This window comes from Pipistrellus kuhlii, unplaced genomic scaffold, assembly GCF_014108245.1.
Source record: "Pipistrellus kuhlii isolate mPipKuh1 unplaced genomic scaffold, mPipKuh1.p scaffold_m20_p_2, whole genome shotgun sequence".
Taxonomy (NCBI): Eukaryota; Metazoa; Chordata; class Mammalia; order Chiroptera; family Vespertilionidae; genus Pipistrellus; species Pipistrellus kuhlii.
This window is the reverse complement of record NW_023425515.1, coordinates 68,102,867-68,129,944: the sequence shown is the minus strand read 5'-3', so window position 1 is coordinate 68,129,944 and position 27,078 is coordinate 68,102,867. Positions and strand designations below refer to the sequence as shown.

The 27,078-nt window shown below is 36.8% G+C and overlaps 1 pseudogene; it reads right to left on the bottom strand.

Moving 5' to 3' along the window:
- Window positions 1-21,915: 21,915 nt before the first annotated feature.
- On the bottom strand, window positions 21,916-23,721 carry LOC118722964 (annotated as a pseudogene).
- Between the last annotated feature and the right edge of the window lie 3,357 nt (window positions 23,722-27,078).

Genomic DNA, 27,078 nt, shown 5'->3' with positions numbered 1-27,078 from the left:
TTGGGTAGTATGGACATTTTAATGATGTTAATTTTACCAATCCATGAACACAGTATATTCTTCCATCTGTTTATTTCTTCCTCTATCTATTTTTTCAGTGTCCTGTAGTTTTTCGGATACTGGTCTTTTACCTCATTAGTTAAGGTTATTCCTAAGTATCTTAATTTTTTGGTGTGATGGCAAATGGGATTGCTTTTTTAGTCTTTCTTTCTGTAAGTTCACTATTGGTGTATAGAAATGCCACAGATTTCCTGGCATTAATATTGTATCTTACTACATTGCAAAATTCATTTCTTAAGTCTAATACTTTTTTGATGGAGTCTTTAGGGCTTTCTATGCACAGTATCATGTCACCTGTGAATAAGGACAGAATAGCTATCATTAACAAATCAACAAATGACAATTACTGGCAAGGATGTGGAGAAAAAGGAACCTTTATGCACTGCTGGTGGGAATGCAGACTGGTGCAGCCACTGTGGAAAACAGTACAGAGTTTCTTCAATAAACTAAAAATGGAACTCCCATTTGACACAGTGATCCCACTTCCAAAACTATATCCGAGGAAATTAGAAACACAAATCAGAAAGGATATATGCACCCCTTTGTTCATAGCAGCACAATTCACCATAGCTAAGATTTGGAAATACTGTAGAATGTTCTGAACTGTAATTTGTTTAGATATATAATTAGTTATATATATAAAACTTGCATATAAGTAGTTGGGATTGGTGGGTGGAAGAAAACTTAGATCTATTGCCCTCATTTTTTATAATTTTTGCCAAAGCTGCCATAAATAAAATGATGTGCTTTATGGTTAGTTTATTTTTCTCAGTTTTTAATAAAGTAATAATAAAATATCTTTAGAAATGTTTCTATTTTTAAACTTATAGATACATATGTATATATGTTTATACGTTCTAAATAAAAATAATGTACTTTCCCATTTAAACATAGCTTAAAGATAAAAACCATACCTTTGCCCCAACCAGATTTCCAACTCAAAAAATAACATAAAAATTGTGAATAATTTATGAATTATCAGAAATTATGAGAGAAAGAGTGTGTGTTCATTTTTAAAGGAAGTGAGCACCAAAAAGTTTTCTTTAGCCAGAAGCGTGTGATAAATTAGAAACCATGATATAATTTTATGTAAGCTTTCAAAAATTGATTACAATGCGTATTATAGCCAGAGAAAATGTTATATGGTGGGACATCCTAAGTACATATTTAAGTCATGAAAGAAAAACAGTTTTGTTTTTTTTAAATAAAGCAGTCTCTACCACCTCATCCATCCAGTTACCACAAAGGAACAAAGAGAAAGTGAGAAAATTAAATAGAACTAATTATACTCTCAATTGGAAATTCAAGGTCATAGATAGAACTCTACTCTACTTTACATGGGAGCAGCCAACTGTCTTTCTACTGAGATTGGTTCACATTGACAATGCATCTTTAATTTAGATATGGCCCTCTAGAATTTGTTGGACAAAAAAAAACACACACAAAAACACACACACACAAACAAATAAACAACAACAACAACAAAAACACACTGCATCAATGGTCCTATCAAGATATTTAGTTCTAAACATAATGTGTACATTTACTTAGGGCAGAAAGAAGACATAGTATAAAAATAAGCCACAAGGCAGAAATCAATTCTAGGTGCTATAATAAGATTATATCTCAACCAAAATGTAATTTTGATACATATTATTCTGACATTAATCTCAATTTGCATTAAGTAGTAAATTATATTTTTAAACACCAACATTCCATTATCATTTATATCAATGTCAGCAATAACTATCTAGGGCTATATGAAGAAACCATCTCAAGAATATTTACTTCCTTGATGAAAACCTTTCTGCTCATAAGAAATGCCAAGCTAGTTGTCAAGGAGAGTTAGCAAATGAAAAGCTCAGGATACATAAAGGATATATAGTTGGGATGTTTTGTATAAAAGAGGACTTTCTGTTTCCAAAACACTTTTTGAACTACTATAACAAAGCTTCAATTTCACCTTTGGGAATTAATCATTTCTAAGAAATATTCATTATAATCTGAAGAATATTAACATATATAATATATGAAAACACAGGAAGATAACAAGCTAAGACTATCATTCTATGGGAGTGATATAAAGCATAGGTGCCTGGAGGGAATGGAGTGACAAAAGAATCTCCCTTAAAACTGTATGGACTTTTAATCCTTGCCTGAAGCTGCCTCAAAAGTCTGTGAACATTATTATTATTTTTTAATATGGCACCTGTATATGGAAGGGAGTTGATTTGATCATAAGAACGACTCTAAAGGGTATTCTAGGAAGGAAGGAGAAAAAGTCCATGCTATTTTTTTAAAGGTCTAAGGTATTAACTCCATTATTTTTTTAAATGTCTTTATTGATTCATATATTACATATGTGTCCTTATGTCCCCATTAACCATGTGAATTTTAGAATTAAATTTTAAGACCAAAACAACATTCCAAAACTATTTTGTTAAGTTATATCCATGTAATTTTATCTTCTCAATTACTTTTTAGTATCTCTGGAAATTTTTCTTCTCTACTAATAACTTAGGCTGAAACCATAAAAATAATTAGGCAGTAGGGCAGGAATGACCAAAATACTCTTCTTGGGTTTAAAAGATTGTACAGCTTCTTTTGCCCATATCACTAAGGGCAGAGAAGTGCATTGCTTAAAGAAAAAAAGTCAAATATCTCTCTGAAAATATTTTTACTCCTCTTTACTCAAGACAATTCTGGCCTTACCTATAATGAAAACAAGTGGATATTTAAGTAGAGAAGATATGCTGTGTTGGAGTATCACCTTACTTCCTTGTCATAAATCATCAGTAAGATGGATTGAAAACACACAAGCATCTAAGAGATAGTAAGTCTCTAAGGGTTAAAATGTTTTGCCTAATGTGACTTATTTCCTAAGTTAAATATATCCAGGAAAAAAAAATCAAGGATTCTGCCTTTCAGACCTATTCATTTTCTTCTGGTTGGGCCACTGTATTACATTATTTCATCCAGATATTCTTAAAGCACCTGAGATGTATCGTCTTTACTGGTTCTTCCTGCAGCCATAAGGTATCATTATTCCAATTTCTTTTCCCCCCCCAAGTGCTGAATCAATCATTATAAAGTAAGAGCCAATAGTAAGAAAAAGAGATTCAAATCCCACTCATCTTCACTGCATTGATACACTGCTTGATGAATACGCACCTGAGTCATAAGAAAAAGTTATAAGAAATAAAGGACAATTTAAATAAACAAAAGATCTCAGCAACAGGAATAAAAATGTATGGTTTAGGATTCACTCAAGGGAAATACTAATTTATTTATTTATTTATTTATTTTTTAAAATATATTTTATTGATTTTTTACAGAGAGTTAGAAACATCGATGAGAGAGAGTCATCGATCAGCTGCCTCTTGCACACCCCCTACTGAGGATATGCCTGCAACCAAGGTACATGCCCTTGATTGGAATCTAACCCAGGACCCTTCAGTCCCCAAGCCGATGCTCTATTCATTGAGCCAAACTGGTTTTGGCCAAAACTAGTTTATTTCTAATGATTTTTATGCTATTAAAAAATCCTTATTCTATTTAGCTGATCATTTAAATCCCATTCAATCAATTGAATAACAGGAAGTTGCCCAGAGTCACTGAAGATGAGATCAAAACACCCCTCCAAGGCAGCCTAGCTAAAAATATTTACAGTGAACTTGGATTTAGACTTGGTCCTATCTGATCCATGACCCTGGTTACTTGCACTGGATTCTGCCAAACATCCCCACCTCAGTTCTGCACATTGGCCAAAAATTACTCTTTTAAGTAACCTGAATCATTTGGCAAATCTCTATTTAATTGCTTCTTCTTTTTCTCAATAATAAATTTTATTAGGACCTAAATCAGAAATGAAAGAGGAAGAAAAAGATGCAGGTCACTGAAATTTGGAGATCAATAAGCTTGCTATTGATTCTCTCTGCTGAAGAAGAACTATTCACACAGGTAAAATTTAGGATTGATTTTGAGCTGATGAACACATACAGGGGAAGGAAAACTCCAGCATTCAATAGTATTGCTTAGTGCTATGATCTTTCTTACTGTTGAAGATTAATGTGGGTGCATATGCATACACACATTCACACACCTGAATAATATATATATATATATGGCCAACCGGCCAACTGACCAATGGGCTGACTGGCCAGCAGGTATGACACCCACTGGCCACCAGGGGGCAGACGCTCAACGAAAGAGCTGCTGAGCAATAGCAAACTTGTAGACTGCCCTCTCACACTCAGGGACACATCAGCGGATGTCGGAGAGCCACTTTAGGGCCCAATCCCTGCAGGCCAGGTGAGGGAACCCACCTGCTGGAAGGACTCCACTCACTCTGCCCCTTCTAGCCCCAGCACTGCCCCAGGTGCCATCAGCCAGGGAGGGACTGTTGGAGGTTGGCTCCAGGGCATGTCCAGCCCACCTCACCCAGTTCTACCCCTCTGGCAACCTTCTAATTAATTTCCTTTCAATGTGCATGAATCTGTGCACCGGGCCTCTAGTGTATGACTATATACAGCTTACACCATAGTAGTATCTTATTCTTTGAAAATTATATAACAAAACATTAAGTTTATATTATAAGCTCCTGCCTCCAGTTAGTTTGTCTCTGCTGTTTCCAGAATTACCTCCAAGATATCACTTTTTGTTATTGTTTAACGTTTACTCTACCCTAAATATGGGAATTTGGAAAGTCTAATTTTGAGTGATATAAAATTAAAATCAAACAGACAACAAAATAATTCAGGATCTGTTAATATCAGGTTTTTCAAGTTGTTTTGTTTACAAGGTGGATTCTTTCACTAAAGGGTAAACTTTCTCTAGGGCAACTTGTATTTTTTTAAATCTCTCAATCTGTGGATTTACCCTAAAACTGCAGGGTAAATCAGATTAAACACTGAAAAAATACTTCACAAAAACAAAACAAAACAAAAAGCAGTCAAACAATTCTCAAGTATTATAGTGATTCCTTTAGTTTTTGTCTTTGTCTTAGTTTGAATTTGAACTCTAAAAATTGAAACTGTGCTACTTTTAAAGTGTTGAACTGATGATAAAGCTGAGCGCGATACTACCATAGAAAAATATTCTTACCTGCCCCCTGTTGTGGTCAGTCTTTAAACATGGCTATCCTATTTAGGATAGAAACTGCTCCATATGAACCACTGAGGGAAAATATCTCTCTGACAAAATCATGCACTTCAATGTTGTAAAGATAGATCCTAGTGAGCTCATTTGGTATGCACTGAAAAAGTAGCAAGGCTCAGAAAACAAAATATTCTTAGTGTCTGTGGATCCCTGACTGCCTTTCTGCAGTGTGAATCAGAAAGTCTGAAGGTTTCCTCAATGTCATCAGAGAGCAAGAGCCAATCAAGTGAGTTTGTATTTTCTAAGAGGTATTCTGCTTTGGAAATGATACCAAGACCTGCCAATATTTTTAGTTCTGGCCTATTTTTTTTAAAGGTCAGCAAATGGTCCTGAATATATACTGATGAAGAATATGTGGGTTGACATTTTAAAATTCAGGCAGAATAGCTGTGCTATCATCTTAAATGATACTCAGTGTCTATAGGGCTTATTTTAAATGCCATTGGAATTATATTTCTCAGTGTCCTATGAGTCAGAATCAAGAAAATAAGCCACCAAAAATTTTATGCTAAACTAGTTCATGACAGAAGATTCCTTACAGATAGAAATGAATCTGCGTGATGGGAAAGCAAATTATATTTAATTCCAGTGTCTCTGTGATGTGGATAACATCCCTTTTACCTTTTTTATTGGCATAGATGGCCAATGTGACCCTTCTATTGCCCGATACCCTAAGTTTCATTATCAGAGTGAAGGTGATACTAAAAATTCAGTGATATTGCAATATTCCCTGATACTCAGCATTTTTGTAAAAAATACTTATACCCATATTTTAAACTGGTATCAACTCCAGCAGCCTAACATACTTTATTGTTCTTATTTTACAGAGAAGAAAAATAAGACTCAGCCTGGCTGGTGTGGCTCAGTGGTTAAATGTTAAACTATGAACCAGGAGGTCATGGTTTGAATCCTGGTCAGGGCACATGCCCAGGGTTGCAGTCTCAATCCCCAGTGTGAGGCAGCCAATCAATCATTCTCATGAGTATGTTTCTACCTCTCTATCCCTCTCCATTCTTCTCTGAAATCAATAAAGCATATTTTTTTTAAAAAAGGAAAAGAATTAGAGAATTTTACCAAGATAACTAGTGACTTATAACTGCAAACCCAATGCTTCATGCTAGGAATCTCTTCTGTATCTGTTTTATGTTTGTTCTTTTAAGGAAAGAACAATATACACCTCCAAAATGAAAGACCAAAGGACGTGCAAATTCCTTTCTTCTTGGGCATCCTTATGAATGAATGTTTAAAGGAATTCAAGTTGTGTTACAAAGTCACCAAAAAGGCATAGCATTAAAGAGATAAGCTATTCCATATGTTTTGGGGAAACATACTGAACTGCTTAGATCTTATAAGGAGAGCAGGAAGTTGTGATAGCACTTCCAACTCAACATCAAGCCCGGGCTAGTAGGAATTTTAACTGGGTGAGCAAATGTAATACACTGTGCACACATTCTATGTATTCTTCAAGTTCCTGCTTAAATTAAACATGTTAGGATAACAAAGAATTGTTTAAAGAAACAGATGCTGTGTTTTTAGTCCATGGTAAGTAAGGTTTATAAGGTATTAGAAAAGCGAATAAAATAGAAATTATGCTCTAGCCTATTTCAACCCTAGCTGAGATGATTTTTGAGGACATAGATTTATTTTAAACATGAAATGTTCTCCACAGACTTTTGTGGATGGATATTTTGTTCAAGCTCCTTAAAATGAGAGTATGGGAGAGGCAATCAGATAACTGCAAGTTTTAAAGGCTAGGACCACACTCACAACAAAACCAGGCTGTAAATTGCCTTACAGCCCCCAAATAACTTGGAAGGAAAAAATGTGTCACTATCTTTCAGGAAAATAATTTATAACTCAAATATTACTATAATAACAAAATTCACTTTTCCAGAATTTATAAAGACTTCTCATTAACGAATGGGATACTAAACTGCATTTAAATGATTTCTGGGTCTTTTTTAGTACCCTGTTTCCCTGAAAATAAGACAATGTCTTATATTAATTTTTTCTCCCAAAGTTGCATTAGGTCTTATTTTCAGGGGATGTCTTATCTCTCCATGTGCGAGGTCTTATTTTCGGAGGATGTCTTATTTTCGGGAAAACAGTAGCTGCATGTTCAGAACCTGAAAGCAAGGCCTCCACTTCAATTAATTTTAACTAGGTATGTTTACATAGACACAAAAACAATAAAAACAGATTTCCAAGAATAATATTGAACCATGCATTATATAGCAAATAATAATTTACAGTGCAAAGTGAGGGGAGTGATCATATCTTACAGGTCTCTCTTCTCAATACTTACCATGATTCTAATTTCTTGTTAGTGCCCACCCTCTCTAAAAAAACACCAGCCTATGTCCTTCCATGCTCACTGCTATAATTTTAACTGCTTTCAGTTAAACATCAAAAGTTCTTAACATCAAAAGTTAGTAATGTCTGATTGATGGATGGTTGCAAAATTGAAATAAGGTAGAGTAAAGCAAAAGAAAAACACAAGCAGCCTCCCCCATCCAAGTTCCCTGGCAAAGACTCATGCCCTTTCTATACTTCACACCACCTATGTCTCATACTGACATGACCACTGCAGCAGGACTGAATCTCTATAGTGCTGCCCCTGCCCTGTGCTTGCAGTTTCTTTCCTCTGCCATCTTTAAAAACAAAACAAAACAAAATTTTAAAAAAATAATCCAAGTTTCTTAAAACTCCTGAGATGAGTTCATTATGAAAGGATATATATATATATATATATATATATATATATATATATATATATATATTTTAAACCTCATCTAAGATATTTTCTCATTGATTTTTTTAGAGATCTTGGAAGGGAGTAGGAGAGACAGAGGGAGAGAAACAGATGGGTAAGAGATTGGTTGCCTCTGAGGTTAAAGCCTAGAACCCAGGTACAGGCCCTTAACCAGCATCAGCACAGGACTTTTCTGTCTGTGGGCCAAAGCTCTATCCACTGAGCCAAACTGGCTAGGGTGAAGAAAAATAATGTTTCACTGATAATATTTGTACTTGATTTGTGTGTGTATGTATTGTGTTGTTGTTGTTTTTTTTTCATTTCCCCCCCCCCCCAAACAAAGGGACTTTCTAAAAATAAATGACCTCCGATGGTGTACTTAAAAGAGAAATCTGTCATTTTGGATATCCATGTTTACCTTCATGATTTTTATACCCAATAATTTTAGTAACTCACTGAATATTCTGGGGAAACTGGCTGTCTATACTATACAAGAGAAAATAGATGTGACATATGGCAAGTTTTGTTTGAACATACAAACAAAAATCTTGAAATTTAATTTTTCTCAGTTAAAGTTCTAGATTTCTAGATTCTTTGGGGGGAAAGTAACAAACAGTTTATCTGTTAATGCTAGTTTTGAATTATAACATGGCAGCAATCTGATAGACATGAGTTTAGACTTAAAATTTTGTATCTGAACTTTAATTTCTCTACAATCCCATCTTACCTCCTCCATCTTACTTAATGCCTGGCTCTTGCAGACATTTGACTGCACTACCTCCACCCATTAATGAGACTATCAGAGGTCAGGAGTTGACTGTCAGGCTTAATTAGTTAGGAAAAAAATTGGTAATTTAAAATATAATTAATTAATTGTAATCCTCCTTTAATTATCCTTTTATAGAGAGAATAGATATTCATATCAATAGATATTCAACAGTAAATATAGCTAAAAGATTTCCAAAGAATTCAGTTATATAGCTGAAAATTAGTACTTTAACAACATGGCTTTCTTTTGGAAAGATATTTTCACTCAATATTTATTTTTATGTAGATATGACATTTTAAGATATATTTGTTTTTTCTTTGAAAATATATAAATCAGTAAAATATTTAGAAATCTCTATGTATGCTTTAGTTCACAATATACAGGGTGGACAAAAGTGGCTTACAGTTGTTCAAATGAAAAGTAATACAATAATTAATAAATAATAATACAAGAATAAACTATGTTTTGTGTACTCACAACTGTAAACCTACTTTTTCCCAGCCTATGTCCTTCCATGCTCACTGCTATAATATACTATTGTCATAGCTATTAATATGCTCATGAGCAATTTAAGTTTAAGCAATAATATCTTCAGTAATGTTCCTATACAGAGAGTAGTTATGTCTCCATAAATTATAGATGATAGATAGATAGATAGATAGATAGATAGATAGATAGATAGATGATATATAGATAAAGAGAGAGGAGATAGATATAAGAGAGAAGAGAGAAACACTACTTTATCCTTTGGCTATATAAATTGTATAAGAAGCCCGCAAAATATACCTGTTACATAAAGAAGTGAGTCAGAAACTTTTTAAATTCTTGCTCATACAATTTTCAACTGAGTATTATTTTACTGCTTCAAAAATTCAAGGGATACTAAATTTTATTTTAATTACAATGCTTTACCACAAATAAAATGTAACTGCCAGGGCTGACCAGCAGACCCGGAGTGATGGATGAATGGATTATTCTGACACACATTTCTCTGAAAGAGAGGCTAAGGGACTATTTGGCTATCGGAACCAAGTAACCCTGTTCACCTGCCTCTTTAAGCTTTTATTGTAACAACAGTTTGAATTAAAAGTAATCTCTAGCCGAAACCAATTTGGCTCAGTGGATAGAGTGTTGGCCTGCAGACTGAAAGGTCCCAAGTTAGATTCTGGTCAAGGGCATGTACCTTGGTTGCGGGCACATCCCCAGTAGGGGGTGTGCAAGAGGCAGCAGATTGATGTTTCTCTTTCATCAATGTTTCTAATTCTCTATCCCTCTCTCTTCCTCTCTGTAAAAAAAAAAATTATATATATATATATATATATATATATATATATATATATATATATATATTAAAGTAATCTCTAGATACAATCATCAGGATGAGTATCCTTGAGAAAGCACATGCTTCTACAATGTCAGATATAAAAACTAAACATAGAAATTCCAGTAAAATACCTGGGGCTCAGACTTATTTGGGAAAGTCAAGGCAGTGGCTGATACCTTCAGCAAAGTTCCTATAGAGGCCCCCAACCTTTCAGAGAATCCTCCTTACTGACTTTCCAATCACATTCCATGCTTCTCCATAGGTACCTAACTATTTCAAACACTCTCTTGAGGTGAGACATTTTTAAAAATTAAGTTATGATAAATTAAAATATGAAAAAAATATATAGATTATGTATGCATGCCCAATTATCCATTTCTTTTTCTCCAACACCTCTCTGTGTTTTCTCCAACACCTATCACCAGTTCAGGTCTGGATAAAAGAGCTAACTGAGGATAGATGAGATATCCTAAAGAGGACTGGCAGGAACATTTTAATAGATTTATAAACATTATTGAGTCTCTTAAAAATGTTCATAGGGACATCATTTCCCAATGTTCTATCATTTTTATCACCATTAGAGCCTGTGTTGGAAACATTTAAAAATTTAGGAAACTATGATGGGACAAATATATAATTTGTATTAATCGTGTAAGAGGCAACACATGTTCTTGTGACAATTTTTAATGAATAGTGCAATCTGATTATATTCCTCTTGTGTCTGAGTAATGCACTATCCATAAATCTGCCAAATTGAGTTTGAGATTTGCTTTATTTGTTTGAGCTATATGTTCATAATAACTCCTTAGCATGTTTGAGTCAAAGTATTATCTTTCAGGGAAATTTTATGAAATTAGTAATAGTCATTTGGAACAAAACACTAAAAAATAAGCAAATTATCTGAACTGATAAATCTGATTAAATGTACAATGCAAAATGAATTTAGACATGACAGGCATTCCCACAAAATTTGCAAATAAAATCCAGCTCTCCTATACACCGTATTAGGAGATTTAAAATGACAATTCATTTTATCGCTATCATTACAAATTCTGCTGTTTGGCTTGTGGCACATTCTTATGATGCTGTAAAATCCTGCTATTCAATTTATGTTACACAAATGCTAACATGCACAGAAATGGAGAAATGAAAGGTAAGTTCCAAATAATTAAATGAAAGAAGAGACAGTGATCAAAAGTGGGATGTTAACTTTAAATCTGCCTTTAGACAAAGTTGTACAGAAAATAACAAACACCTCTGGATGGGTCACTCAGTTGGTTAGAGCATCATCCCACTATACCAATATTGTGGGATTGATCCCTGGTCAGGGCACATACAAGAATCAATCAATGGATTCATAAATGAGTGGGGCAACAAATAAATGCTTCTCTCTCTTTCTTTTTCTCAAATCAGTCAATTAAAAAAAAAAAGAGCAGACATGCATTTAGCAGGATAGACAGTAATGTGGCTGAAGTATGAGATGTATTATCTGATTTTTTCTTCATTTTTATTATTGATTCTATCAGAGATGTCCCCAACTCCCCTTTTACCCCTCCACCCAGCCCTATGTCCCATCCCTCTGGCTATCACCACTCTACATCTGTGTCAATGAGTTATGCATATGATTTTTGATTAATCCCTTCATCTTCTTTCATCCAGTCCCCCCCTTCTCCCCTCAGACAGCTGTAAGACTATCTCATATATCCATGCTTCTAATTTGTTCATCAGTTTGTTTTGTTCATTGTATTCTGCATACACCTGAGATCATAAATATGTATCTTTCTTTGACTTGTTATTTCTCTTAGTATAAGTTCTCCAGGTCCATTAATGCAGTTACAAAAGGTAAGATTTCTTTCTTTCTTATGACCACATAGTATCTCACTATGTAAATCCACCACAGCTTTTTTATCCACTCATTTACTGAGGAGGACTTGGGCTGTTTCCAGATTGTAGCTATTGTAAATAATGATATATATAGTATATGTGCACACCTATATTTTTAACTGGTGCTTTGGGATCCTTAGAAGTAGAATCACTGCCTTGGATCACCTTTTTATTCTTATGATGCTATCAGAGTTCAGGTCATTATTACCTGGGATATTTTAATAGCTTTCCAACCCATATCCTTACCTGCAGTCACTTTTGACTCTGTTCATTTATCATACACTGAAAAACTCAACAACCTGAAAGATCTGTATTTATGGTTTATCCCAGCTCAAAAACTCTAGGGCTTGCTTCAGTTTCCCGCAATATTTTCCTACACCTTAGAATTGAAAACCATAAGCTGAATCAAGTTGCTTAATATACTACAAGTATACTTGTGTATTGATATTACTTTCCAGGCAAATGGAACTAATTGCTATTAAGTAATCACTTTTCCATTCATTATTGGAATGGCTTTATCTCCATCAAGACATGATATCATTTAGGGGCTATTTTTAGCCCATTTTAATAGATGTTGACCTGAGTACATCATAATGCACAACTGGGAAATATTTTTTGTTTTCTAAGCTCAATGAACCATTTCAAATATTTTTGATTATTTATATTTTGTGATAAGAATAAATAAAAAACTAAGTGCATTATCTTTGCGAGGGAGAACATATCAGAACAGAAAGTTACAAATACCTAATCATAGATACTGTATTTTATTATAATTAGCAACACAGTAGATCTTTAGGTCTACATTCCAATTAGCCTTACATATAACTATAACTAAATTGGAGTCATTACTATAATTGCAAGGTAATATAAAATTTTACCTTCAAAGTTATATATCTACACTAACAAAAGAAAAACATGCAAATTGAACATTACTCCACTACATTCACCAGTCAATCAGAGAGAATTTGAAAATTAACCTTGCAAGCTTCCTGGCTAACCCTGGCCTCTGCTCAAGGCTATAAAGTTTCAATGATAGAAGATAAATAAATCCCAACAAATATGGCAGCAGCCACAGACCTGGAGCAAGCTGGAGGCTTGGGTGCTCAGGCAATGGAGGAAGCCAAGCTTCTCGCCTCCGTGGCTTGCCTGGGCTTTTGCTCAAGGCTACAAAGTTTCAATTATAGAAAACAAATAAATCCCACAGACCAGGGCCTCCACTTGGGTTGCCTGGGGGCATGGCTGGCCTGAAAATCACTACAGGCCCCATGCTCCACACGCTGATCCAGGACACCCTTCAGGGAAAACCAGCTGGCCCCCACCAGTGCACCTGGCCTCTATCCTATCTAATCCTACCTAATAAAAGAGTAATATGCAAATTGACTGTTACTCCAACCTTCAATATGGCTGCCTTCATGTGGTCAAAGATGGCTGTCCCCATGTGAACACAAGATGGCTGCCACAAAATGGCCAGCAGGGGAGGGCAGTTGGGAGTGATCTAGCCTGCAGGGGAGGACAGTTAGAGGTGACCTGGCTTGCAGAGAAGGAAAGTTGGGGGCAACCAGGCCTGGAGGGAAGGGCAGTTAGAGGCAATCAGGCTGTCAGGGGAGCAGTTAGGCATCAATCAGGCTGGCAGGGGAGTGGTTAGGGGGTGATCAGTCTGGCAGGCAGAAGCAATTAGGGGCAATCAGGAAGGCCAGAAAGCAATCATTTGGGAGACTGCAGCCCTGGATTGTGAGAGGGATGTCCAATTGCCTGTTTAGGTCTCATCCTGGGATCAGGTCTAAACAAGCAGTCAGACATCCCTCAAGCGTCTCCTATTGGAGGGGGTGCGGGCTTGCCTGAGAGACACCCATCCCTGTACACGAATTTCATGTACTGGGCCTCTAGTTACTAAATAAGGTTTTAAAAGTTATTAAATATGTCAAGAGCTGTAATGAAAAAGTACTTAGCAAATAAGAATAGATGAATAGCCCTGGATGGATTGCTCATTTGTTTGGAGCATCGTTCCATACATAAAAGGGTTGTGGGTTTGATTCCTGTTTAGGGCACATATCGAGGTTGGGGGTTTGATCCAGGACCTGGTGTGTATAGGAGGTAACCAATCAATGTTTCTCTCTAATATTTCTTCCTCTTTCTCTATAATAATAATAATAATAACACATTATTATTATTACTCAGGTGAGTATTAAAGATAAAATAACAGATAGTTAATGAAAGCAGAAAAATGGAAACTCTAAGAAAGTGTGAAAAGGGAATTTAGGAATCAGACACTATAACAGAAATTAAGACTGCCCTTGATGGACTCAATAGACTGCAAAAGCCAAAGAACAAATTGGTGAATTTAAAAATGGGGAAGTATTGATAGAATTTTTCCAAACTAAAATGCAAAAAAGAAGAATCAACATGAATTTTTATAGCATAGTTTCCAGAATATGGTAGACAAAAATCTGTTTCCAAATAATTGTATGATGCTAGTATTTTATGGATACAAAATAAGACAAAGAAAATATTAGAAGAAGAAGAAAAGGAGGAGAAGTAGAAGGAGAAGAAGGGAAAATGCTAGCCAATATATTTTATGAAATTAAACACAAAATATAAACAACCCAAATGTAAAAAATATATATAAAACTAATTATCCAGCATAACAAAGATAGTTATGCAAGGTTGCTTCAAAATTTGAAAATAAATTAATACAATCCATCATATCAACAACTACATCAATTGAAACAGAAAGAACATTTGACAAACTCCAACACATATTCATGATAAAAGTTCTCAGAAAATTAGGAACTAAAAGAAACCTCCTTAACTTCATTAAAAAAAAAAAAAAAACCTACAGGATTATTACTTAAATAATAGTACTTAAGTAATAAATATTACTTAATATTTAATATTTACTGATAAACATACTTAAAAATGAATGATGGAATAATACCTTCTTGTAGTCAATGGGGGGAAATGGAAACATATGTAATACTTTAAACAATATATAGATATTTTTAAAGGTGAGAGTAAAACAAGGATGTCTGTCTCACCAAACTTACTCCACACAATAATGGAAATTGTAGACACAAACTAAGGAAGAATAAATAAGTAAATAAGAGCCATAATAATAGAAAAGGAAAAAAAATAAAACTTTCTATTTGCAGCTGAAACCTGTTTGGCTCAGTGGTAGAGCGTCTGTCTGCGGACTGAAAGGTCCCAGGTTCGATTCCGGTCAAGGGCATGTACATTGGTTGCGGGCACATCCCCGGTAGGGGGTGTGCAAGAGGCAGCTGGCTGATGTTTCTCTCTCATCGACTTTGCTGACTTTGGTAGCTCTCTATCCTCTCTTTCTCTCTGTGGAAAATCAATAAAATATATTTTGAAAAAATAAATAAAAAATATTCACTCTAAAAATAAATACTGAGGTACACACTCAGTAAATCATGTACATTGTATCTATGTGTAAATTATAAAATATTAAAGAATAAAGCAAAAATACTGAAATAAAAGGAGAATAAACCAAGTCCAAGTCCATGTATTAAAAGATTCAACATAGTAAAGATGACATTTTTTTCTAAATGGTGAAGGTTTAGTACGTAGAACAAAGTAAAATAATATAACAAGAAAAGATCAATACAAAAATACAAATATACTCAGCTAATTTTTTTTTTTTTTTTTTTTTTTTTTTACAAATTAGCGAACGTGATTCAATGAAATAAGGAAGCTTTTCAATGAGTGGGGTTCTGGGCAATTGAACAAGCACATGCAAATAAATAAATAAACTTTAACCCAAATCTTATAATTTGTACAAAAATTATTCAAAATGTATCACAGACTTCAATATAAAAGTAAAGCTATAAAATTTTTAGAAAGAAAAATAGATAAAAATATTTGGTATCTCTGGCTAAGCCAAGAGTGCTTAGACTTGATTAAAAAAAAAAACACATACACACATGTTCCCTAAGTTAAAAATTGATGAATTATACATAATTCATAAAAATTATGAACTTTTACTCTATGGAAAGCTATGAAAAGAATATGAAAAGACTGAAAGAAGTATTAGCAAACTGCATATCTGAAAGAAAACAAAAAACAAAAACTAATATCTAGAATATATAAAGAACTCTCAACATCTAACAGCTAAAAAAAATGCCAAATAGAAAATGAACAGAAGTCAAGAACAGACATTTCACTAAAGAGTTTATACAGATGGCAAATAAGCACATAAAAAGGTGTTCGACAGCCATTTGGGAAATGCAAATTTAACCCACAGAGGATATAACCACATACCTTTCAGAATGGCCAAATAAAAAATAATGACAACACCAAATGCTACCCAGAATGCAGAGAAAATGGATTATTTATACACTGCTGGTGGGAATATAAAATATTACAGCTTGTAAATGTTAAACTCTGAAAAATAGTTTGGTAGTTTCTAATAAAACTGAGCACACAATTATCATATGACAACAATTGCACTCTTGGACATTTATTCTAGAAAAATAAAAACTCATGTTTACACAAAAATTCTACATAAATGTTTTTAGTAGCTTTATATGTATTAACCAAAATCTAATCAGCTCAGAGGTACTTCAACAGTTAAATATTAAGAAACAGTGAAATTATATATTGTTGTATTAAATTCAGTAATCAAAAGGAATGGGCTATTGATACACTCAACTTTGGTGAATCTGCAGGGAATTATACTGAATGAGCACATCATTCACTAAGACACTAGCTTCACTGAGGTAATCAACTTCAGGCTCTAGTTTAAATATGAATATTTTTTAAACCACTAATTGACAGCAAATGCATAAGAAAGCTATAGTATTTAAATTTAGTTATATGATTAAAATCTGAATTTACAATTAGTATAAAATGTAATGTTAATAAAAAGTCTTAAGTCAAATATTTTATAGTGCCTTGCTATTCAAAAAAATAGTACTAGGACTAGATGTACCCATATTCTTATCTGAGTACTTGCTGTAAATGAAGAAACTCAGGCCTCAAACTAGTTAATATCTTCATTTTCTAAGATCCCTGTCCAGATATTAAATTTTGAGACTCATTGTTCTAGAGGAATGGAAAGCTGTATAATGAGTAATTGTGCAATACATTTAAAAAAAAAAAATCACTTAACTATGCAGTATTCTCACTGTATATAGGAGTTAACTACCATATAAATGTTAAACCCTTATACATCACAGAACAAAATCAATAAAATAAAAAGGGAAACTACTGAATGGGAGAAAATATTGAAATATCATTTACCTTTTAAGGGGCTGATATCCATAAAACACTTATTAGTCTGAGAGTTACAAAATGGTGGAGGAGTAAGTGGTAGCTACACTGATACTCTCCCAAGACTAAACTAGAATGACAATTAAAATAAAGAAAAAAAACAAAACAAAACAACATACTTAATAATGAAGTGAAGACTAACTGGAGAGAACCTTGATAACCAAAACTGAAAGTGGAGACTGCATAGAGGCTGGTAGAGAGTGCAGAGGTGCTACAGGGCTGGCCTGGCTCTCACAGAGAGCAGATGAAATTCTGGAGGGATATCTCAGCTATGGTGGGTTTCCATAGAGAACTCTGGGGTCTAAACCTCAAGCAGAGCTCCCCAGACCAAAGCACTGGAACTGAGAAAGGTGCCCATATAGTATCTGGCTGTGAAAATCAATGGGGGTTGCTATCTGTCAAGGAGAGACAACCAGAAATGCAGAAATCCTCTTAAAAGGATAAAACACAAAATTTCAAGTGCAGCTACTCACCATGGGCTCCAGCAGAAGGAGGGCAGAGTGGACTAGATTTGTGTGAGGAGAATCCAGAATTGGGGGTTAGAACTTGGAAGGCAGCCAACCTGGTTTCCTAGGATGATCCATTCCCTTCTACTTCAGAAGACATCTTTTTTGGGCGAACATTTACCATCCAGGCAGCTTTTGCCTGGGGGGAAGGAGCAATTGCCCCACCCTGTGGGAAAACCTCTTCTCCCACCCTGTGAAGGCAACACCTTGCTGTGGTCTATAGCCTGAAGCAAATTTAAGATTGAGATTAAAAGTCAGACTCCAGGTAGAGGTGGATCTCTGGAGGCTTTAAGTCTGCCTGATCTCCTTCTAGACTTGAGGCTAGGAAAAGCAGACATTAATTAACATCTAGGTCTTTCCTTAAGGCACTCAGCCCCAATTGGAGTCACAAGCTGTGAAATGCTGATAGCTCCAAACAGGATACTTAGGCCAGTTACAAATAGTGTCTTAAATTGCCCTAGAACAGACACTGGGAATCATAGCAAATATACCTAATTACATAGACAAACTAAAACAAGCAGCTAAAATGGGGAGACTAAAAACAAGCCCAGAATGAAAGAAAGAAGAAAGAAAGAAAGAAAGAAAGAAAGAAAGAAAGAAAGAAAGAAAGAAAGAAAGAAAGAAAGAAAGAGAAAAGAAAAAAAAAGTAGTATTAGTAGTAGTAGAAGAAGAAGAGCTAAATTATTGTAAATGGAGATAAATTTATCATATAGAGTTTAGAAAAAATGATTATAAGGACCCTCAATGCATGAGAAATATATAGAAACTGTGAAAAATGACCAGTCAGAAATGAAGAATAACATAACACTAATAAAGAACACATTAGAAGAAATACACAGATTAGGAAAAGTGGAGGATCAAATCAGTGAGTTAGAATACAAGGTAAAAAAAAAAAAATCACTCAATCAGAGAACCAAAAGAAGAAAACAAACAAACAAATAAACAAACAAACAAACAAAAACAATTAAAAAACAGAAAGACAGTTTAAGGGAGCTGTGGGACAACAAACAGAAAACTTGACAATAATCATATCAGAGGAGTTTCAAAAGATGAAAAAAGTGAGCAAAGGGTAGAGAACATCACTGAAAAACAATGGCAGAAAACAATGTGGCGAAGGAAAAAGTCAGTACAAGTTCAAGAGGCACAGAGAGTCCCACACAAGAAGAACCCAAACAGCCCACACCAAGACACATCACAATTAAAATGCCAAAAATTAAAGACAATGAGAGAATCTTCTTTTTTTTAAAAAAAAAAAAATATTTTATTGATTTTTTTACAGAGAGTAAGGAAGAGGGATAGAGTTAGAAACATTGATGAGAGAAAAATCATGGATTAGCTGCCTCTTGCACACCCCCTACTGTGGATGTGCCCTCAACCAAGGTGCATGCCCTTGACCAGAATCAAACCTGGGACAGTTCAGTCCACAGGCTGACACTCTATCCACTGAGCCACACCGGTCTTGACGACAATGAGAGAATCTTAAAGGCAGCAAGAGGAAAAAAAAAAAATATTACATACAAAGGAGCTCCCATAAAGATGTGAACTGATTTTTCATCAGAAACTCTACAGGCCAGAAAGGAATGGCATGAATTAATACAAGGCAAGTATCATCATCTATATTGAATCCAGCAAGGCTAGCATTCAAAATAGATGATGAAATAAAGAGCTTCCTAAGACCAAAAAAATAAATTAAAAAATTAAAATAAAATTTAAAAAAGACTAGAGCCAAAATGGCTTGGCTCAGTGGTAGAGCATCAGTCTGCGGACTGAAAGGTCCCAAGTTCGATTCCAGTCAGGGGCATGTATGTTGGTTGCAGGCACATCCCCAGTAGGGGGTGTGCAAGAGGCAGCTGGTCGATGTTTTTCTCTCATAAACGTTTCTAGCTCTCTGTCTCTCTCCCTTCCTCTTTGTAAAAATCAATAAAATATATTAAAAAGACTAGAGTTTATAACCACCAAATAGGTTTGCAAAAAGGCTTAAGGCACTGCTGTAATAATCCTACCTAATAAAGAGTAATATTCAAATTAACCATAACTCCACTATACTCAGAAGCCATGCCCACCAGCCAATCAGAACAAGTATGCAAATTAACCCCAACCAAGATGGTTGCCACCACAGAGAACAGAAGGGAGGCAAGGGTTTCCCTGGCAATGGGGGAAGCCAAGCTTTCCACACACCCAAAACATTAATCAAAGAGAATTTATGCACTCCTTTCCTCATAGTGGCACCATTTACAAAAGCTAAGATTGAGAAACAGCCCAAGTGCCAGTCAGTAGATGAGTGAATAAAAAACCTATTGTACTTTTTCACCATGGGATACCACTCAGGTGTATAAAGAAGAAAATATTATCTTTTGCAACATGAATGGAAATGATTATCATACTACATGAAATAAGTTCTTTAGAGAAAGATAAATGCCATATGATCTCACTCATTTGTGGAATCTAATGAACAAATAATTTAACAAATGGAAACAGAATTAGAGCTACATATAACTAACTGACAGCTGGGGACTTGCAGGGTTGGATGAAATGAGGTGAATGCTTAAGTGGGGAGATGGAAGTGGGCAAAGATGGGATAAATGGTGACAAAAGTGACTTTAGTTCAGGTGATGCAATGTGCAAATTATGCTTTACTGAGTTATACGACACTTGAAACCTATATTATTTTATTAACCAACTAGAGGCCCGATACACAAAATTCATGCAAGGGGGCGAGGAGGTGGGTATCCCTTAGCCCAGCCTGCACACTCTAATCTAGGACCCCTTGAGGGATGTCCAACTGGGTCTAAAGGAGAAGTCAGACATCTTTCTCACAATCCAGGACTGCTGGCCCCCAACTGCTCATCTCCCTGCTTCCTGATTGCCCCTAACTGCTTCTGTCTGCCAGCCTGATCATCCCCTAACCACTCCCATGCCAGCCTCATTGATGTCTAACTGCTCTCCTGCCAGCCTGTTTGCCCCCAACTTCCCTCCTCTGCCAGCCTTGTCACCCCAACTAACCTCCTCTGCAAGCTGGGTTACTCCCAACTGCCCTCCCCTGCTGTCCTGACTGCCCACAACTGCCCTCCTCTGCTGGCCATCTTACGGTGGCCATCTTGTGTCCACATGAAGGCAGCATCTTTGCCCAGATGGGGGCAACCATCTTGTGTGTTAGAGTGATGGTCAATCTGCATATTACTCTTCTATTAGAAGGACTAGTGGCCCAATGCATGAAATTTGTGCATGGCGAGGGGGGTATCTCTCAGCCTGGCCTGCATCCTCTTCAATATGAGACCCCTGTGGGATTGGGCCTAAACTGTCAGTTGGACAACTCTCTCGCAATCTGGGACTGCTAGCTCCTCACTGATCACCTGCCTGCCTGCTTGATCACCCCTAACCACTCTGCATGCTGGCCTGATTGCCCCCAACTGCACCCGCCTTCCATCCAGCTCACCCCAAACTGGTTCCCTCTGCTGGCCTGCTCACCTCCAACTGCCCTCCCCCCACCAGCCAGATCACCCCCAATTGCCTTCCCCTCCTGGCCTGATCACCCTAACCACCTCTGCCTCAGTTGGCCCTGCCACCATGGCCTTGTCCAGAAGGACTCCTGGAAGGTCTCATGGTCTAATTAGAATATTACCTTTTTATTAATATAGATAGGCTATGACATACTGCCATAACTATAACAGATGTACCAGTATTACTCTATGAGAATACATACTTCATGCAATAAAAAGGCATCTAATATGTTACATTGTATAAGTTGTAAGTAGTAGAAAATACTGTATTTATAGCAATAACATACACCCTGTGAATTCCCTTTCTCATTTGGGAATGGTTCCCCAGTTCTTTGAACATTTCCTGGGCCCTAATATATTTTTTTTTAAATTCAGTGTAACTTTATTTACTGTTTATTGCACATGATTTGAGGTCTTTAATTTCTAAATACCAAAGATTCAAAGGACTATTTTTCCCCATGAAGTTTAACATTAACATCAGTGAATTCATGTATTCATGTGTTTTTATTATAAGCATTTGAATCATTCACATTGTCATAGATCCTGAACTCATAAGCATGGACCATGCACAGGCTGGCAGCAAGCCAAGAAGCCACACTGCAAGCAAACAGATACTCTGCATAAAAAGAAAAGTCATAGCACAACATTTAATTTCCAACCTGAGTCACCTCAGAATGTTATATATTGTATAAATAGTATCCGAAACTCAACCGCTTGGTTGGCGACAGGGTTGACCTGGTTCCAGGAGGTATTCCTAAATAATTATAGAAAGGAGGGCTCAGTCTTTTCTTGGTTGCTTGCTCCTCCCCAGCACCTTCATCTTTCTCCTCATTCTCTGCTTCTTGGGCATCTTCTCCTTCACCTTCACCTCCTTATTCTTCCTCCTTTGCATCATCAAATTCTTCCTTGGCACTTCTTCCTCTTCCTCTCCTTCCTCTTCCTCAGCCTCTTCCTTCTCCTTCTCCTCCTCTTCAGCTTCTCCTTCAGAGGCGGGCTCATCTTTGGCTTCCTAATGGTCTTCTCCACCTAGATCTGCTCCTCCTGGACATTGCTGATGTATTAAGAAGGGAATGAACAAGCAAACATCAAACAGGAGCCAGTCTGTAAACCACCGTAGGCAGATCACCAAAGACCTGGGAACTCTGGGAGTAGCCACTGGCTATGCTTCCCACGCTGGTGAAACTGAGCTGGGTCTCCTCACCTTCTAAGAGTTTCCTGTAAGCTGCAATGCCAATGTCCAAAGCCACATTGAGGAGGTTCTAGTATTCTTTTAGATATCATGCCATTTCACTCTCTGTAGTTCTCAACTCATTTTCTAATTCGTTGATTGTGTCCTGTATAGCACTAACATTAGAGTTCTGCTCATCCTCCAGCTCTTGTAGCTGCTTTCCCAGAGCTTAGTTCCTGCCCAGGCATGCTTTGATCTCCAGGGTCTTGGCCTTGAGCAGGCGGTGGCTTTCAGACACTTCCTCCTTGGTGGTGCGCACCCTGTAGGTGTTCTTGGCAGTGCTCTAGGTCAGCATGGTGAGCATCTTTTGTACCATTCTTCTGCATTCTGCATGTCCTTGGCAGCCAGCTTCTCCTACTGGGCGACGATGTCCTTGAGCACTGCAGAGAGGTTGGACTTGGAGAACATGTCCATCTCCACGGAGATCTGAGCATACTGGATCTGCACCTACAGCTCGGTGATCATCTCTTCATGCACTTTCTTCAGAAAGGCTATTTAGTCCATCAGGCTGTCTGATGCGCTTTTCAAACTCAGCACCAGCAAGAGCCGCCTCCTCTGCACCTTTTCAAGCCTTTATCAGCCAGCCCTCTGCATCATCATGGTTCAACACCTCTTCCTGATAGCATGCCTGTAGGTTGCTTCCAGTCCCTTCCAAGCCCTGGTGCTTGCTAACTGCCTAGTGCCTTCTCCTCTCCAGGTACCAGCATGGTGGGGTGGGGCACAGGCATCCCATTTTCATTAAAATGTTCAACCCCAGCCTGCTTCACCTGTGACCACAGGAGGCCTGCAGCAGACAGTGATTCCAGAGACCCTGGCCACCCCTGCCTACCTGGGTCCCCGATGGCAGCTTCGACCTAGTGGACAGCATCAGGCTCAACCCGCCTGGCCTGCCCAGACCCAAGTGGCTGCCTGGACCCTGCGGACTGTGTCAGGCCCTTCCCCCCAGGCCTGCCCAATGGCTGCCTGGACCCAGCAGGAAGCATTAGGCACTGTCTGCCCAGCTTGCCTGAACCCCCGATGGCAACCTGGACCCTGCAGGTGGCGACAGGTGCTGCCCCCTAGGCCTGCCTGGTTACCAATGGTTGTCTGGACCCCATGGGCAGCTTCAGGCACTTTCTGCTTGGCTTGCCTGCACCCGAATGGCAACCTGGACCCCACAGCAGCATGAGGCACTGCCTGCCAAGCCGACTGGGTCCCCGATGGTGGCCTGGACTTTGAGAGCAGTATCAGGCACTGTCCGCCTGGCCTGCGCCATTATCGATGGCAGGCTGGACTCCGCAGGTGGTGTGAGTCGCTGCCCACCAGGCCTACAGGACCCCGATGGTGACCTGGAACCAGCAGCAGTGTCAGACACAGCTCGTTACTCCTGCATATGCAAATTATCCTCCATCTTTGTTGGCTATCACACCTAGGTGGCTGTGGGCATAGTGAAGGTACAGTCAATTAGCATCTTTCTATTAATATTTCATTAGTGCAGAGAGAGGTCTGGGTGCATGGGTGGGGGCCAGATGGTTTGCCCAGAAAGGTGTCCAGGATTAGGGTGTGGGTTCCCTTGGGATGTGGGGTGGCCTGGGCAAAGGGCCAGTGGTGGTTTGCAGGCCAGCCATGCCCTCCTGGTGACCCAAGCAGAGGCCCTGGTATATGGAATTTATTTATCTTTTACAATTGAAACTTTGTAGCCTGGAGCAGAGCCAAGCCTCCTTTTCGCTCTGTGGCAGCAGCCATTTCTGTTGGAATTTATGTATCTTCTATAATAGAAACTTTGTACCCTTGAATGGAGACCTGGGCCCACCAGTGTGTGTGGAAAGCTCGACTTCCTCCATTACCAGGGAAACCCAAGCCTCCCTCCTGCTCTCTGTGGCCGCAGCCAGGTTGGTTGGGATTAATTTATGTTCTCACTCTGATTGGCTGGTGGGCATGGCTGGTGGACATGGCTGGTGGACAATGCTGGTGGGTGTAGTGGAGTGATGATTAATTTGCATATTAGTCTTTTATTAGATAGGAGGAAAGAGGATGTCAATTTAATAAATTCAATAAAGAAACAAAACAAACAAAAAAACCTCATTTCTTCCTGGCAGGTGTGGCTCAGTATTTGAATGTGGACCTATGTATCAGGAGGTTACAGTTTGATTCCTGGTCAGGGCACATGCCCTGGTTGCAGACTAGATCCTTAGTGGGGTAGAGGGAGTACAGTAGGAAGCAGATCCATGATTCTCTCTCATCATTGATGTTTCCATCTCTCTATCCCTCTTCTTTTTCTCTGAAATCAATTAAAAATATGTTTTAAAAAATAGCTCTTTATTTGAGCCTTGATGAGTTCTTTGAATTTTCAAGTTTAAGAATAAAAAATAAGAAACTATTTCTAAGTCACTCATCCTTAAAACCTTTAAAACATACTATGCTATTAATAATTTTAAAATATACAATATAAAAATTACCAATAATTTAAAACAAAGGCACAACACTGTAATATGGGAAAATGTTTGACAGGGAACTCATTTTTTGAGTTGTAGAAATTTAAAAGCTATCCTTATTACACAAAACATAATTTGATACTCTAATCATTCTGTAGTATCCACTGTAGAAAATACTAGACTTAGAAAAAAATTTAATAGTAGGTATGATGGAATGAGGAAGAAAATGCAAGCAAGCACAGGGAGGATTTTGAATCTCAAAAGGATATATACTAGTACTATATACTAGTACATGTATTTTTTAGACAAATGGGTAAAACACAACAAAATATGTAGATATTAGAATTATTAGCCATGATCTAGAAAATAAGAAAAAAATAGTAAATGCCCAAAATCTAATTGGTAACATATAATAAATTTTATTCACTTTGCCCATTTAACAAAATTTCCCAGTAGAACAGATAAATATTAAGTTGCAATTATGTTCCAATACATGCTATATTAACAAACACCACTTTCATAGAAATTACAATCTTCATTATGCAAATTATAGTTTTTGTACTCTTTTGCAGCAAATATATATTCACGGACGGTATATGTGGGGCTGTACTAAAGTTGGATAGTGTGTAAGGCAATATCTGGGATGGTGTTATCTGCCTTATTCTCCCTCAGGAAAGTGGTAGATGGTATAAAAATGGGCTATCAGCTCGTATTGCTGGTATGGTTTAGAGGAGATATTGGTAGGTAAAAATATCGGACACTATATCTACTTAAAGTACTTTTTATTTAATTAAGTATACATACTACTACATGTGTATCCCTTGGTTTTTCAATATAAAATCAGTGGAATATGCTGTGTTGCTTTTTCAGTTATATAATTTGACAGATTAAAAAGGAAGAATGAGATGTTGAAGCCATAGTTTGCATCCTTTAAGGAACATTAGGTTACAAACAACAATAAAGGGCTAAGGCTTATTGAGGAAAAAGATCAAGAACTAATTGGAGAATTAATGTGAAGGTTTAGTTAGATTTAAAGTCACAGTTAAAACAGCCTGGTTTATCAAAAGAGAGGAATTGAAGCAAGTCTAGAGTGGCCCTGGAATTGATGACAAAGGGTAACTCACCACCAACATCATCACCTCACTCCCTCCCCCAATCTCTGGTCTGTTTTAATTTACCAATTCATTAGTACAGATTGGTCAAGTAAGGATGTTTATCCTTAGGTCCATTGATAAAAGGCAAGTAGAAAAGTAATTATTTACCCTCATATTTGGCCAGAAAATAGTTTCTTTTCAAAGGGAGAAGAAAAAAATACTAGTCAGATGAAACCAAAAGCAACTATAATCTCTTATTTAGCTTCTTTGAGCTTGTGGACAAAGAGGTGCATATACAGTTCTTATACATACATTTTCATGGGGAAGGATGGAGAAATGAACAGTTTCAAGATAATATGTGTATATACAGCTGTACAAAGTGTCATAGTGAAGTTTTAAGCTTTAATAAGTTCAGAAGGATAAACGCTATAAACTATGAAAAATTTTATGTTAAAGGGGAACTATTTTAATTTCCCTTCTCCTATATAGTTTTGTGAGTTTTTAATAATTATTTTTCAATTTTATTTTTTGTTTGTATATGAGCCTCAGCAGATGCCAGACACACAAAGAATAAAAAATGATCTTTGAAAATGAGTGAAGTGATATAAGTGTAAAAGCATGCAAATAATTAAACATGCAAATTGTTTTTCACAGGTTGGTAGCTTTTACCCTTCTAAAGTTATTAAGCTTAAATACTCACTATGACACTTTGGACACCTGTATATTATACATATCAGAAGAATTTGAAACTACTCATTTTGTGCTCCACCCTTCCCCAGGAATATGTATGTATAAGAAGTGAATATGCACCTGTGTGTCCACAGTAGAAGGTAAGGGGTGGATTATAGTTGCTTTTTGTTCCAACTATGCAGTACCTTATTCTCTCTCAATAATATCTGTCTTCAGGCCAAATAATTGTGCAGATGAATATGTTATAGGGAAATGTTGTATAGGAGTATACCTTCATTTAAAGAAATGGTTTTAGAAAAATATATAAAATTGTTTAAAGAGACCAATTTCATGGAAATATGGGAGTCAGTGCAGGGGAGGGGTATTAGGATCTGTACTATTAAATCCTATAGTGGCTACACTCTTTTGCATCAA